This window comes from Bacillus rossius, chromosome 1, assembly GCF_032445375.1.
Source record: "Bacillus rossius redtenbacheri isolate Brsri chromosome 1, Brsri_v3, whole genome shotgun sequence".
Taxonomy (NCBI): domain Eukaryota; kingdom Metazoa; phylum Arthropoda; class Insecta; order Phasmatodea; family Bacillidae; genus Bacillus; species Bacillus rossius.
In genome coordinates this window covers 113,729,189-113,746,032 of record NC_086330.1, presented here as the reverse complement: position 1 = coordinate 113,746,032, position 16,844 = coordinate 113,729,189, and the positions used below count along the sequence as shown (strand labels likewise).

Here is a 16,844-nt window from a genome sequence, read left to right as displayed (position 1 = left end):
ACTTTTGACATCCACCATCGAGGTGATTTCCTCTTCTTCTTCTAAGCGAGATAAATATAAAAATTAAGGCGGCCACTGCAAGTTAATTTGTGCTCATGGCTACTGATAAACTGCCTTTCTGGTGCATCTACGGAATGTAACATTTGTTTCTGATACGTATACGCTGTAAGGGATGAATTACACGATGGGAATTCCAACATCTTCGTACCGTGTCGTGTCACGGGATTAACGTAACGATGACACGCGACGGATAACATGCAACATAATGATAACACTGCAGGTCTCTCTAGAATGCCCATCAAACTCGAACATGTAAACAATCGATCTGGAATGAGTCACGTCGAAGAAACTAGCAACCGCACAGTGACACCGGCCTAGGCTATCCTCATAACGACCGCGCAGTGAATGAAACTGAGTTGGAAAAGTTTATATTTAATAATTTGTTTCGCATATTTATGATGCAGCTAAAGGAAGCCGAATCCAAAATACGCAAGCTTTATTTTAATTGGTACCGATTTATTTTTAAAAAAATTTAATAGTTTTTTTTAATAGCACGTCCTTACAATGCTAGTGTTCATGCAAATCTAGCACACTAGGCTAGGGGCTATGCAAATGTGTCCCTAGTTCAAGTAGTCTACGTATCATATTGCCTTATGTTTTCCTTCTGGCAACAGTGCTGTCAACAACGTCATGTCGTGAACAAGCATCAGTGGTAGCAATTGTCACTTGCAAAGCACCACAGGATGTTTGTTCGCCAACGCCATTGACGGAGCAACAGTGGAAGAGGAACTCGTAGCACTTCTGAGACGAGTCGCGAGACACGGACAACCCTGGCGCGCTCGGGCTCGGAGCCGCGCTTCGGAGCCGGCTGATAAGAGCACGCCCTCGGGGGTGCGTTATCTCGCCGCCGCCGGGAGATGTGCCACTTTCACGTTCACGGTCAACGACCCCGGCAGGGCGACCATCGCTCCTCTGGGCGGCTCCTCCCGCGGGTAGTCGCCGTCTTCAGGGAAGCACTCTGCTGCCGAGGGTCTCTGGCCTGAGTGGCGGCCCTGTGAGAGGCCTTCCAACTCATCTTTACCCCTCCTTAAAAAACTTTTAAAGAACTGTAGAGATAACTAGAGGTACGTAATCCTGACCTTTGAAGTCGGTTCAATATTTTGTGTGAAAAGTTTTAAAAGTATTTGGTGCTGTTCTAGTCCATCATGTACTACAGAAAAGTTTTGATCTGTTTCCTGCTGCATTTTGTTTACGTCTCCACGAATCTGTTCCGCTTCTGTCGAAAACTTACTCAGTGCTGTGTTTAGAATGAGTGTTATGTTTTCTAGTCGTTTCTCGGTTTCGTGTTCCCTACGGTTACGTTCTTCCTTTTCTTTGCGTTTTTTTTCCGGTTACGTTCCTCCTTTTCTTGCTGCATAAACCTCAGTAACTTTTCGAAATCCTGTGTTGAAGCCTTTAGTGTCTGCGGTGATTGTGTCCAACTGAGGTCTTCATTCGTCTCTTCTTCGCTTCGCAATTCTCCTTCCCTATGCATTTCTGTCTCAGTCAGATATTATTCTGATGTATGGCTTGTACTCTTAATAAATATGAAACCCTATTTTCTTTCGTCATTCTTTAATCTAATCTCTAAGCCTGATACTAACTTGTGTGAGTTTCAAATAACCTCACTGATATGTCAAAACTATCGTGTGCCTCACGTTAGGCACCAGATTTACTACTGTGAAGTAATATGGTTGATCAGTTTCTACGAATCTCTAAAATCAAGCAGTAAAGTATTGTAGAGTTATAAATTACCAAACTAATAGAAGTATGTGTTGACTTTAGAATATTTTATATATAGGTATAAATTAATACAATATTAATAACATCCTGGTCGACTAGGCAGGCCCTCAGGCTTCATCCCCGGAGCGTCTCGTACGCCACAGTGGCCTCACCACGTGGCCTCCCGAACCCCGCACTGCGTCTGCTGGTCCTCCTCACGTGCTGGCCTGCCCTCGGAGCCCTCATGCACGTCCCAATACTCCCGTGTAAGCATGTCTTCGGATCTTTCAAGTATTGCACTCGTAGTTACTTCTCGTGGATTAGCAATATCAGTTCAATTACTTTGCTTGTATACGCTGGATTGTAAATCGTCGAACAGCAATTGTCTTCTGTTATGTTTTGAAGTATAATTAAACATCAGTCGACGACGATTTATTCTAAGTTTCTTATAATCTTCGTAGAACTATTATCTTCTACAAACATTATTAATAGTTTCCCCATTCTTGAGTAGAGTTGATCACTGTTTCGACGATTATACAAATTAAATTAAATTGGTCCTCGACACAACGTTAAAAACGTCTATTTCTTATCGTATTCGAGATTCAACTGCTAAAGGTTCCAAACAAAAAACCTATCATCCATTGTTTATCGTGACTCTCGTGATTTTAAATCAGACACAAAACTGTAATTCGTATGAATCGATACTCTGCAATTAAAATAAAATGACCAATCAGAGTTTGGCTTCCAGTTTCAGAACATTAAGTATTTTGTTTGAAAATGATTAATACAGAAAATTTCAGAGTATTTCAATAATTTGTATACCTGCCTCTGTTCTTTAAAAACCATTCATATAAACTGCTAGTCCAACACACTTATAATATGTATACGTTAAAAAACACGAATTTATGAAAAATCTTTTTGTAAAATAGATGCTGATTGGTAGTTATCATATTATTGAATTTATAAGCAAAGATATAATTTAAGAGAAACATGACATATAAGAAATATATACGATTATACTACAGATATGATGAATATCCTAATGTCTTTGGCCAAATTACATGTTGTTCTTAATCTTTGCTAGGAAGTTGAACTTCTACCTTCATACTGAACTGTAATGTGTGTAATTTTTTTTAACTTAGTAGTCTTAAAGATAAAATAAAATATGGCTCTGGTACACCGTCATACAGGCGTTATATATACTTCTATTTTTTTTTAAGTGATAACGTCTTATAAATCGATGAACGCCGCCGGCTGCACGCACGAAAAAGCATGACTCATTGTCACGTTCTGCCTGAGCCGAGCGTGCAAGCGAGAGCGCGGAACAAGCGATAGAGGCACGATCGGCTTATGACGCATCTATCTCTCTTTTACTCCATCGGCCGATGCGTCCGAGTAGAAGAATGACAGCGGCAGCACACAACCTCCTACACGTGAACTGTTTTGTCAACTGTTTATAAAGTAAAGTGAAAAGTTAATGTGGTTTGTATGCAATTTTTCATCAATGTTTTCTTATGACGTTATCACGTAAAATTATCGTCCGTAAACCGACTTTACAGACAACACCCTTTTTTCTTCTGAAAATAACATGAAACTTTATTATACTTTATTGGTAGATTCTCGGACATCCGTACGGCTAGAACTGGGAGGACTAATTTTACAAGCGCAGCTTTATTAATAAAGGACACTTATGTGGGGGGAAATAAGTATTTACAAATATTAATTAATCATGGGTTAATGACATACACGAGCTCGCAAATAACTGGCTGCATGTCGTTTTAGAACACGCCAATAAAGACTGTATTTTTCAACGCATCACTAGCCCCAGAACGCATCAACATAAAAAGCCGTGCAATATGTTAATCGCCAAATATAGGCACGTGGTTAGCGCTAAAATGTGGTAGAGTTTTTAACGGCTAATAAATCATCACGATACCTTAAGCATTTTCAATAAAGTACGAATTAAATAAAAAATGTTAACAAGTCTTTCATAACTCGCCAGTTTTGTGTAACATCTAACCACGGTAACGAGCAGATTCACGTGTTCTCATGTTACAAACACACAGTACAAAACACTGACACGCAATTTAATGCAGAATTCTTTAAAATAATGCCGAGCGTGATAAATTGTGTTTTAAACTATATTTCTGGACGCGAATAACACGTAATTTATGCACCTACCGCTAGAAATCACTGCCGGAGCAACAACGTCGACTATCGAATCAATCGATTTGCAGGGCGAAACTTTAAACTATATAACGAAACGACTCCGGTACAAGCAAAAAAGACTTTAAAAAATACTAAACGCCGGCTTTGGATCAGTTTTACGACCGGAAATTTTACAATACTGCCCATCTTGTTCAATTTCACTACACAGTTTATACTATAAAGTTTCCCTTTGACTTTGTGAACTTTGGTTTGTGCCATCCGCCACAGATGGCAGCAACGTGGTTGTTACACATTTCCGTTCCTTGACTTTGGTCGCATTCACGAAATTACTTCCGTTAAATGCCATATACCGAGAGCTAAGATGTTACACATCAATAAAGAGTTTTTACTTGGAAACCTTGAAAGTTATTTTATATAAAACAAAAATTCCCTGTAATTGAGGTTCTATTTTACTTACAACAAAGTAAAGGAATAGTATTCGATCAAGCAACAAAACTAATATCTGCTGTTTTAGAGAGGAGTTTTGTTTACCTTAACTGCTGTAGACAACACTGAGTCTTCACTCGAGTTTCATATGTCGCTCGTCTTTTTTGACGTCAGAAAAGTTCCTGAAAGCAAATAATTTTTGCATTAAGAAACAGTATACGTATAATAAAGTTACAATATATATTTTTTATGTTATTTTAAAATTTTACAAGTTAATTCTCAAGTAGTTTGTGTCAATAATCCAACCTAAAAACAAGTATAAATACCGGCGTTAACGAGGAAATATATAGTGTGGCTGCAATGTTTGTTGTAATAACTTCGGAACTATTGATCGTTGTACCGTATGTAAGGTCACGACAAATTTGAGATATTTTGTTTTTATTATTCATACATTAGAAATGCAGTTGGGACATGATAAATAAGTATATTTAACCTTTTCTCAGAACTAGTGTGGGGAAAACGAAAACATGTGTCGTCGTAAACATTATCAAGAAGTCATAAATAGGGTACTGCTGTGCGCTACAAAAACGGTAAAAATTCAGAGCGACCATAAAATAGGTAGATAGGTTGAGTGAAGGTTTTTGTTTCCAACATGAAAAGGACTCAGGGGTACCAACCTGACAGGTCGAGAGCTTATAAAGACAAAGAATAAAAGCGGAATTATCACCTTGATATCGATTGTGCCGAGCATAATACATAATAGTGAAGAATGATCAAGAAGGTTTCAGTTACTTCTCAGCCGTTCTGATTTCCCGGGGGATTTTAGGGGCAGTAGAAGGGAAAGGGGAGAGATTGTAGAGTATATATATACTTGGTTTTTGAGCAGTTTAGGCAGAGAGAATCGTGATACAGACACATGATAAACCGCGCTGAGAGAGAGAGAGAGAGAGAGAGAGAGAGAGAGAGAGAGAATAAGAGTGAGAAGGTGGAGGGAGGTCACGAACATAATGCAGTTTTGGAGAGCTAAGTATGGTAATGTATTAATTGTTCAAAAATGGCCAGAAGTTTTTCAGAGGTACTGTGTTTTGCTTGTTATGTATTTTTATTTGTATTTGTGTGATGCATCTGTTAAAAATAAGAGAGTTTTTTTACATGGGTACTCATTAAGTTAGGATTTCATGTTGCACTTTTCTGCACCTTTTGCACTAACTATTGCAAGTTGTTTTGATGGCCATCTTTGTTTCAGGAAAAATACTTTAACTCTTCAAATACCTTACAATTATCTTTAAAAATTATGTTTCAAATGATTTGTTTTTCTTGACCACTCTTTTCCATTTATTAATGTTTTAATAGTAACTGATGATATAATTATTTTTTTTTATATTGTGATTACCATCACAGCTTTTAATTATACTTATTTTGTACAATAAAATATACTTTTGTGTGTGATAACAAATTATACGTACCTGAGATTAAAAGACAGAGATAAAAACTATATTTATAAATCATATATATTTTTGCTATGATTATTTTCGCTAAAGGAATAGAAAGATAAAAAAAACATACGCTATCCTGTTGTTGATGTTCGCCCATCCCTCAGAATTTTTGGACTTATGTTTTTTTTTTCCTTCTGTTTTTAATTAAATATGCAGGTTAGGCCCCAGCTGGGCAAGCAAGTTTTACCTTGAATGTTGGAGCGTTGGTAAATTGCAGTGAGTGTTGGGTTCAGGTGGGTCTGACCTCATCATATTAGACGAAATTCATTTTTAACATCATGTAATATCTAAGGGATGGTACATTTCACTACACCGTCAGTGATATTAAGGATTAAATTTTAGTTTGCCTTCAAAAAGAGTTTGTTTCAATTATTTTAACTCAATTACATTGAAAATTATTTAGAAAATATATTTTTGTAATAAACGTATTGCGTAAAATTTTCTAGGTTTTTTACGCAAAATTAGTAACTAACATGAATTATGTGTTTAAACGCCCGTGATTAAGGACGACATAACACAATAAAAAATTATATATGGTTTTATTAAATTGACACAGGAAATTAAATATGTTTAAAATATTCGTTTGTGTTTATTTTCTGTTTTAATTACTCAACTCTTTGAAAAAAAATTTAAATGTTTTAATTTCTCCTACAGTTATACAATGAAACTGGTACTGTGAATAAACTGCATGTTATATCAGTTGATTCATAAAGACAGATATATACTGAACAATAATAAAGTTCTAGACTGAAAGAATAACAATCTTCGTTACGAAACCGAAATATAACCTTTCAAAGATGGGCACTATACATGACTCCATGGGCGTCGCAACCGGGGGGGACGAGGGGGACACGTCCCCCCCAATAATAAGTCTTCAACTTCGTCCCCTCCAATAATATATTTAGTTTCGTAGTTATAATAAAAATATGATTTCAGTGATATAATCCATATGTTGCGCATGGTGCATTTAGTCCAATCGTGGTAATGTGAGCACTGTGTTTTTACAAATTTGTTCTCTGAAAATATTTTTTTATAAAAAATAAATTATATATTGCAACCAACTATAATTAGAATATCTAGGAAAGAAAAATGCCTAAAAACCAACTTTTTGCACCTTCAAACCCCAAATTTTCCTGGACCCCCCGCTTTTTTTCCCAGAGGATGGATATTCCTTAACAACTAAATCAATTGCAGTCCCCCCCAAAATATATATCCTTGCGACGCCCATGCATGACTCCAATGGATTAATACATATTTAATATGTGAAGTATATCGTCAGATAAGCCAATTATGACAAATTATACAGAAGAAACTAATAAAAACTAGTAACTCCAACTTTACTACTGATTGTAACAATTTGCATACCTTGTAACAAACTCCTTTGTTTGAATTGTCTTTTATAATTTTACTAATGTTAGGCAAGATAACACAAATTCATGAGTGCTTATTTTAAAGCAATACGTGAATTTTTTACATTAAGAATTCAATCAAACATTAAAAACAAATATAGTAGTAGTATACAAATGGGCATACTGGGACTGGCTTCTGGCGGTGGTGGTGGTGTCGGCGTCCGCCATCTTGGATTTGTGACGTCACGGCGCCAAAAATTCCTCAAAATTCCTCAAAAATGACTTGTAACCCTTCTTCCTCCTTAATTGGAAGAGGGGTTGCGTCCCCGACTCACTCTGGGCGCGAAGGGAAAAAATAAATATTAAAACCAGGCATAAAAAGCTAAACAATATAAATTCCCCACACCACTGCCCAGGGGTCAGGCCAAAAAATTCAAAGGCTATAATAGCAGAGTACCCATTAAACAAACAAGAGGCAAGACTTTGGACGTATGTTATTAAAAAATAGAAATTTGCAAAAATAATTTTTACTATACATAACCATACAAGCTTAGTTACAAAAGCTGACGTTAATAATGGCAGCATCTTATCCCCATTTACGATACTAACAATAACCTTTAAAAAATCGTAAAAATATAAATACTGATAACAAGTATAAAAATATATAAGGGCGTGAGGCGTGGCCACTATAAAATATCAAAATTTACTGACTGCCCTAATACCAAAAATCAAACAAGACAATCAATACAAATATATAAAAAATCTACAAAAATAATACTGAAGTACAAACAAATTATTTAAATAAAGTTCTTAAACTCTCAATCAACGGTTTAGTCTTTCTTCAGATGTTCGTTGCTAAAGACTTGCCAAAAAAACAAAGTTAATATCCTAGGCGTGCGCTGGCTTCCTGACCTTCCTCACCAACTCCAGAGTCTAATGCCACGCCGGGCCATAGGTACGAATTCACAAAGGCGTGAACGATGACCAAAAAAAAATTATCTTATTTTTTTTTTAAGGGAAATGTAGCAAAAACTCTTCACGTAACATAACTATGTTACCACCGAAGTTTTTATCATATACTTCAAACAAAGTCTTACTTCTTTATTAACTTGCCAATGATTTCATAAAAACGTAGAATGGCCGCACCAACCAACATCAGGCTGCGCATGTAGTCCAATACCGATCACATACTTTTAATAATACTGCACAAGCTGATATATTAGCTAAATGCAACTTTAAGTATGCCAATTCCGAAGACAAACTCTCAAAAACAAATTGCAAAATGTTCGTTTCTTCCAAACTTATACTTTTATTACAACTACAGGCAAACGGGCGACCTTTTTTAAAAAAATCCCACACTGGAACAACGTGTGAAAACAAATGGGCCTCTTCACCAAACTGGCTAATAAAAGTTCCGTCCAAATAAAATTTAGTATGGGAAAATACACAGTTCACTAGGTTTGCCAAAAACCACTGCAGCACCACGAGGGTAAAAATCAAAATTGCGGCCTCTCTTTACCTTGATAAGTTCAGTATCACAGGGCAATCCATTGCCCTGTCACCCAGCGTGGAGCCTCCATCCCAATACTCTTCGTCGCCCGTTGCCGTCCGGCACACCAGTCCGCGCCGTCACATGGCTCTGTCCTCGACGGTCGCTCGGCACGCACTCCCCGGCCCAGCTGATTTTTTCTTCCCGGCAAGCCGAATGTCTGACGTCATCAGCCAACCGCCGGGCGCTCACCAAGTGGTATTTACGTGAAACACAATCGATATTCTTAAACTCATAATCGATAGCTACCAAACTGCGTATAACTAATTAACAGAAACAAATATAATTAAAAAAAATTTACAGATAAATTAACATTAATTAAAAAAGGCGTAAAAATACGTGAAATAAAAAAACCATATAAAACTAGAGACCAGCAACAAAAATAAATTACAAGTAAAAATGTGGCCCTGCCGGCCACAGACTCAAAATGACTCAAAAATTCCCGTTTTAAGAAAAAATTTCCCGTTTTCGAGGGAAAAATTCCCGTTTCGAGGGAAAATTTCCCGTTTTAGTCCTCAAAAATCCCAGCGGCTAGAAATGTCCTGATAGAGGCTTAAGCATCCTTAACTCAAGCCTCAGTTAAGCCTCTATCAGGATGTGACCTTGACCTTGGACCTTGACCCCGACGGCCATCTTGGATCCACCATCTTGGATGACGTCATTTCGTTTTCTCGAACATTCCGGCATTGTGTTATCGGCCATTTTGAATTATGACGTCACCGTTGCAACAGACCTGATCCAGATACTGACGTTGCCGCAGTTGCACCATCTCCAGGCATACTCTTATGAACATCAATGCATCGTTGTTGCGCCGAAACCTTTACTTTCTGCCGAACAGCAGGACCTTTGCATGCCTTCATGTGCGTTTTCATATTATCTTTTCTGGCAAACTGCTTATGACATTTCTCACAAACAAACATTTTACGATATAGGTTCTTGGCACATTCTCTATTCTCATGTCGTCGAGCATTGCTGTTGTTTGAGAAAATCTTGTCGCAGTAACAGCACCGATGTTCGTTAGTTGTTGTCGATTCGGCATCCATTGAAGTCTCCATTGATGGCGAACCAGCGTTCGCCGAGTTTCCCTGTGCAGCCAGCACTAGCGGCATTAAAGTCTCTTCTGCTGGCGGTACCACGTCTGTTGAAGTCTCCTCCAGTGTTGTCAGAGGCGTTGCCAACGGGATCTGCTCCAACATCGTCGGCGCCGACGTCATGGTTCCCGTAGTCGATGGTACATCCTCCATCGAGTACGACGTTAAAATCGGTAAAGATGCCATCGAAGTCTCAAGAACAGGCAATTACACGACTTATGCATCAGATGAAATAATACGCTAGTCAAATCAAGAATCATTTACAATAATACTAGAGTCAAAACAACATTAAAAATAGAAGGACCATCAACGAAAAGGCAGCACATTTGGAAGCACCGACAACGAAAAGGCAGCACCGACAACGAAAAGGCAGCACATTTGGAAGCACCGACAAAGAAAAGGCAGCACCGCCAACGAAAAGGAAGCACATTTGGAAGCACCGACAACGAAAAGGCAGCACCGCCAACGAAAAGGAAGCACATTTGGAAGCACCGACAACGAAAAGGCAGCACCGACAAAGAAAAGACAGCACATTTGGAAGCACCGACAACGTAAAGGAAGCACCATCAACGAAAAGGCCGCACCGCCAACGAAAATGAAGCACATTTGGAAGCACCGACAAAGAAAAGGCAGCACCGCCAACGAAAAGGAAGCATATTTTAAAACACCGACAACGAAAAGGCAGCACCATCGACGAAAAGGAAGCACATTAATTTGTATTTGACTCCAATATTCATTGGCTCCAATATTCATTGTCTCCAATATCCATGAGCTCCAATATCAATTGGCTCGAATTGCTCCAAAAGGTTCCATCAGCCTTTTGGCTCCAACAGTCTTTTGGCTCCGATAGTCATTGGCTCCAATAGTCATTGGCTACAATATTCATTGGCTCCAATAATCATTGACTGCAATATTCATTGGTTCCAATATTCATTGGCTCCAATATTCATTGGCTCCAATATTCAATGGCTCCAATATTCATTGACTCCAAAATTCATTGGCTCCATCAGTCATTGACAACTACAGTCTTTTGGTCCCAAAAGTCTTTTAGCTCCAAATATATTAGGCTAGAATTCTTCGAGTCTAAGAGACTATGAGACCACATGGTTACGAGTCTAAAATTATCTAGCTGGTTACGAGTTATACATGGCTTGCGAGGCTACAGAGCTACGAAGTTTCTAGTACACAGGTTTACATGACTGCGAGGATACAGGACTACAAGTCTGCAAGAGTACTTGACTACGAAGGTACTCGTCTACATGACTCCAGTTACCGCATCTGTCTTCGACGGAATTTTCTCTTTTGCTCCAACTGCTCCATCAGCATTATGCTATAAGATTACAAGGCCTCTTGCTTACGTAGCTTCAAGTCTACGAGCCTCCAATGCATCATGACTACGAGACTACGAGCCATGAGGTTACGAGTCTATGTGATTGCGACTCTTCTAGGTTACGTGATCGCGAGGCTATAGGACTACGAAGCTTCCAGAACACATGGTTACGAGACTGCGAGGCTACAATTCTACGAGGTCCCAAGACATCCTGGCTACGCGACTACGAGCCATGAGGTTACGAGACTACGTGACTACGAATCTTCAAGTTTACGAGACTGCGAGGCTACAGAGCTACGAAGCCTCTAGTACACAGGTTTACGTGACTGCGAGGATACAGGACTACCAGTCTGCATGAGTACTTGACTACGAAGTTTCTCGTCTACAAGGCTACAATTACAGCATCTGTTTTCGTCAGAATTTTCTCTTTTGCTCCAACTGCACCACCAGCATTATGTTATAAGATTACAAGGCAGCTTGCTTACGTAGCTTCAAGTCTACGAGGATACTTGGATACGTAGCTTCAATTCTAAGAGGTCCTAAGACTTCATGACTATGCGACTTCGAGCCATGAGGTTACGAGATTACGTGACTACGAATCTTCATGTTTACGAGACTGCGAGGCTACAGAGCTACGAAGCCTCTAGAAAACGAGTTTACGTGACTGCGTGGATACAGGAATACAAGTCTGCATGAGTTCTTGACTACAAAGCAACTCGTCTACAAGGCTCCAATTGACACATCTGTCTTCGATGGAATTTTCTCTTTTGCTACAACTACACCATCAGCATTATGTTATAAGATTACAAAGCTACTTGCTTACATAGCTTCAAGTCTACGAGGCTCCAATACATCATGACTACGAGACTACGAGCCATGAGGTTACGAGACTATGCGATTTCAAGTCTTCAAGGTTACGTCATCGCGAGGCTATAGGACTACGAAGCTTCCAGAACGCATGGTTACGAGAATGCATGACTAATTGGCCGCATGGCTACGAAACTTTATGTCTCTAACTGACTACAATAGCACTATTCAGTGGTGAGAGTTAATTTATTTCATGCAAAGGTACTTGCTGCAAGCAGTTCCGCTTTTCAACATCAGATGACGTCACGTTTTTCTTGCAGGTAAAATAATATTTATTTATTTTATGCGGGATGCGGGTTGTTCACTATCGATCGCATAAGAAGAATGGCATCGATAGTCTTCAAGGAGAAGGAAGTTCGTCCTTCCTGCTCGTGCTTCTCAGATTTCTCACGGTCCGCCATCTTGGATTGCGACGTCACGGCTGCCATCTTGGATGGGTGTGACTTTGACCTTTGACCGAAACCGCAGGAATGATCGCAAGCACACGGATTAACCATCAAAATATTGATAAGAATAATCAGGAGCACACGGAGAAAACCATCATAATATTGGCAAGAATAATCAGGAGCACACGGAAAAAAACGACACATGTTTTCTTTGATGTCATAAAATTACAGAAAAAAAAAATTTAAAAATAAAAATAAATTAATAAAAAATTTAAAATTAAAACAAAAAATACATAAACAGATTCTGCTAGCTTGTATACTTATCATTGTTGAGCAAAGATAGAATTCTAGTACAAGCCAGAATTTTATGTATTTTTTGTTTTTATTTTAAATTTTTTTATTAATTTATTTTTATTTTTAAATATTTTTTTTCTGTAATTTTATGACATCAAAGAAAACATGTGTCGTTTTTTTCCGTGTGCTCCTGATTATTCTTGCCAATATTATGATGGTTTTCTCCGTGTGCTCCTGATTATTCTTATCAATATTTTGATGGTTAATCCGTGTGCTTGCGATCATTCCTGCGGTTTCGGTCAAAGGTCAAAGTCACACCCATCCAAGATGGCAGCCGTGATGTCGCAATCCAAGATGGCGGACCGTTAGAAATCTGAGAAGCACGAGCAGGAAGGACGAACTTCCTTCTCCTTGAAGACTATCGATGCCATTCTTCTTATGCGATCGATAGTGAACAACCCGCATCCCGCATAAAATAAATAAATATTATTTTACCTGCAAGCAAAACGTGACGTCATCTGATGTTGAAAAGCGGAACTGCTTGCAGCAAGTACCTTTGCATGAAATAAATTAACTCTCACCACTGAATAGTGCTATTGTAGTCAGTTAGAGACATAAAGTTTCGTAGCCATGCGGCCAATTAGTCATGCATTCTCGTAACCATGCGTTCTGGAAGCTTCGTAGTCCTATAGCCTCGCGATGACGTAACCTTGAAGACTTGAAATCGCATAGTCTCGTAACCTCATGGCTCGTAGTCTCGTAGTCATGATGTATTGGAGCCTCGTAGACTTGAAGCTACGTAAGCAAGTAGCTTTGTAATCTTATAACAAAATGCTGATGGTGTGGATGTAGCAAAAGAGAAAATTCCATCGAAGACAGATGTGTCAATTGGAGCCTTGTAGACGAGTTGCTTTGTAGTCAAGAACTCATGCAGACTTGTATTCCTGTATCCACGCAGTCACGTAAACTCGTTTTCTAGAGACTTCGTAGCTCTGTAGCCTCGCAGTCTCGTAAACTTGAAGATTCGTAGTCACGTAGTCTCGTAACCTCATGGCTCAAAGTCGCATAGTCATGAAGTCTTAGGACCTCGTAGAATTGAAGCTACGTATCCAAGTATCCTCGTAGACTTGAAGCTACGTAAGCAAGCTGCCTTGTAATCTTATAACATAATGCTGGTGGTGCAGTTGGAGCAAAAGAGAAAATTCCGTCGAAGACAGATGCGGTAACTGGAGTCATGTAGACGAGTACCTTCGTAGTCAAATACTCTTGCAGACTTGTAGTCCTGTATCCTCGCAGTCATGTAAACCTGTGTACTAGAGGCTTCGTAGCTCTGTAGCCTCGCAGTCTCGTAAACTTGAAGATTCGTAGTCACGTAGTCTCGTAACCTCATGGCTCGTAGTCGCGTAGCCAGGATGTCTTGGGACCTCGTAGAATTGTAGCCTCGCAGTCTCGTAACCATGTGTTCTGGAAGCTTCGTAGTCCTATAGCCTCGCGATCACGTAACCTAGAAGACTCGCAATCACATAGACTCGTAACCTCATGGCTCGTAGTCTCGTAGTCATGATGCATTGGAGGCTCGTAGACTTGAAGCTACGTAAGCAAGAGGCCTTGTAATCTTATAACATAATGCTGATGGAGCAGTTGGAGCAAAAGAGAAAATTCCGTCGAAGACAGATGCGGTAACTGGAGTCATGTAGACGAGTACCTTCGTAGTCAAATACTCTTGCAGACTTGTAGTCCTGTATCCTCGCAGTCATGTAAACCTGTGTACTAGAAACTTCGTAGCTCTGTAGCCTCGCAAGCCATGTATAACTCGTAACCAGCTAGATAATTTTAGACTCGTAGCCATGTGGTCTCATAGTCTCTTAGACTCGAAGAATTCTAGCCTAATATATTTGGAGCCAAAAGACTTTTGGGACCAAAAGACTGTAGTTGTCAATGACTGATGGAGCCAATGAATATTGGAGTCAATGAATATTGGAGCCATTGAATATTGGAGCCATTGAATATTGGAGCCATTGAATATTGGAGCCAATGAATATTGGAGCCAATGAATATTGGAACCAATGAATATTGCAGTCAATGATTATTGGAGCCAATGAATATTGTAGCCAATGACTATTGGAGCCAATGACTATCGGATCCAAAAGACTGTTGGAGCCAAAAGGCTGATGGAACCTTTTGGAGCAATTCGAACCAATTGATATTGGAGCTCATGGATATTGGAGTCAATGAATATTGGAGCCAATGAATATTGGAGCCAATGAATATTGGAGCCAATGAATATTGGAGCCAATGAATATTGGAGTCAATTACAAATTAATGTGCTTCCTTTTCGTCGATGGTGCTGCCTTTTCGTTGTCGTTGCTTCCAAATATGCTTCCTTTTCGTTGGCGGTGCTGCCTTTTCTTTGTCGGTGCTTCCAAATGTGCTTCATTTTCGTTGGCGGTGCGGCCTTTTCGTTGATGGTGCTTCCTTTTCGTTGCCGGTGCTTCCAAATGTGCTGTCTTTTCTTTGTCGGTGCTGCCTTTTCGTTGTCGGTGCTTCCAAATGTGCTTCCTTTTCGTTGGCGGTGCTGCCTTTTCGTTGTCGGTGCTTCCAAATGTGCTTCCTTTTCGTTGGCGGTGCTGCCTTTTCTTTGTCGGTGCTTCCAAATGTGCTGCCTTTTCGTTGATGGTCCTTCTATTTTTAATGTTGTTTTGACTCTAGTATTATTGTAAATGATTCTTGATTTGACTAGCGTAGTATTATTCCATCCGGTGCATGTATATAAGCGAGTCCTAGACAGCAGGTCACTCAGTTTGTTACTGTCGACGACGGTGTAAGGATCACCTAGATTATTTCATCTGGTGCATAAGTCGTGTAATTGCCTGTTCTTGAGACTTCGATGGCATCTTTACCGATTTTAACGTCGTACTCGATGGAGGATGTACCATCGACTACGGGAACCATGACGTCGGCGCCGACGATGTTGGAGCAGATCCCGTTGGCAACGCCTCTGACAACACTGGAGGAGACTTCAACAGACGTGGTACCGCCAGCAGAAGAGACTTTAATGCCGCTAGTGCTGGCTGCACAGGGAAACTCGGCGAACGCTGGTTCGCCATCAATGGAGACTTCAATGGATGCCGAATCGACAACAACTAACGAACATCGGTGCTGTTACTGCGACAAGATTTTCTCAAACAACAGCAATGCTCGACGACATGAGAATAGAGAATGTGCCAAGAACCTATATCGTAAAATGTTTGTTTGTGAGAAATGTCATAAGCAGTTTGCCAGAAAAATAATATGAAAACGCACATGAAGGCATGCAAAGGTCCTGCTGTTCGGCAGAAAGTAAAGGTTTCGGCGCAACAACGATGCATTGATGTTCATAAGAAGTAGTATAGGAAAGTATGTCCGGGGACTGGGTTCTGGGTGTGGATTGTGATTGTCGGTCCGCCATATTGGATTGTGACGTCACGGCGGGCATCTTGGATAGTTGTGACCTTGACCTTTGACCTTGACCTTGACCCCGGCGGCCATTTTGGATCCGCCATCTTGGATCCGCCATTTTGGATGACGTCATTGTGTGTTCTCGAAAATTCCGGCGATGTGTTTTCCGCCATATTGGATGATGACGTCACCGTTGCAATTTCCGTTACGGCCGCCATCTTTAACTTTTTTATTTATTATCCGATTTTAATGAAATTTTTTTTAAAAAATATAAAAAAATTAATTAATAAAATTTTAATAAAATATTTATAAAAAACCTACATTAACGACACGGAGTTTGGAGTCCTCGGTTCGAACCCGACGAGGTCAAAAAATTAAAAATGGCGACAGGCTCCTTCCTCAATGGTGGGTGCTAGCAGACTGACTCCCACCACTTTTTTTAAAGCATATATATCGTCACCTAGTATGACGTCATGTCCGCCATCTTGTCTTCGATGCTGGAGACCACCATCTTGTTTTCGGCCCCTAGAGTACGCTGACGCCATGTTAGTTTAACTCTTACCTGCTAGAGTGCAGTAATCATTTATTACTAAGGTGCCCGCCATCTTGAAATTTGGCCGCCATCTTGAAAATCCGTAATTATTTAGCTAGAAATTCGGGAAAAGTTCCAAAATTCATTAAATAAATC

General features: G+C 39.7%; 1 protein-coding gene across 2 annotated transcripts in view; it reads right to left on the bottom strand.

Annotated features, from left to right (window-relative positions):
* Positions 1–16,844, bottom strand: part of LOC134542448 (ecdysone-induced protein 74EF-like) — a 507,486-nt gene that overhangs the window by 455,630 nt on the left and 35,012 nt on the right. Inside the window, exon 2 of one of the 2 annotated variants that reach the window (XM_063386723.1) lies at positions 4,462–4,538. The exons of the other annotated variant lie outside the window; for it this stretch is intronic. The gene's annotated coding sequence lies outside the window, so the exon portion shown is untranslated. The remainder of the gene's footprint in view (positions 1–4,461; positions 4,539–16,844) is intronic. 2 annotated transcript variants of the gene reach the window in all.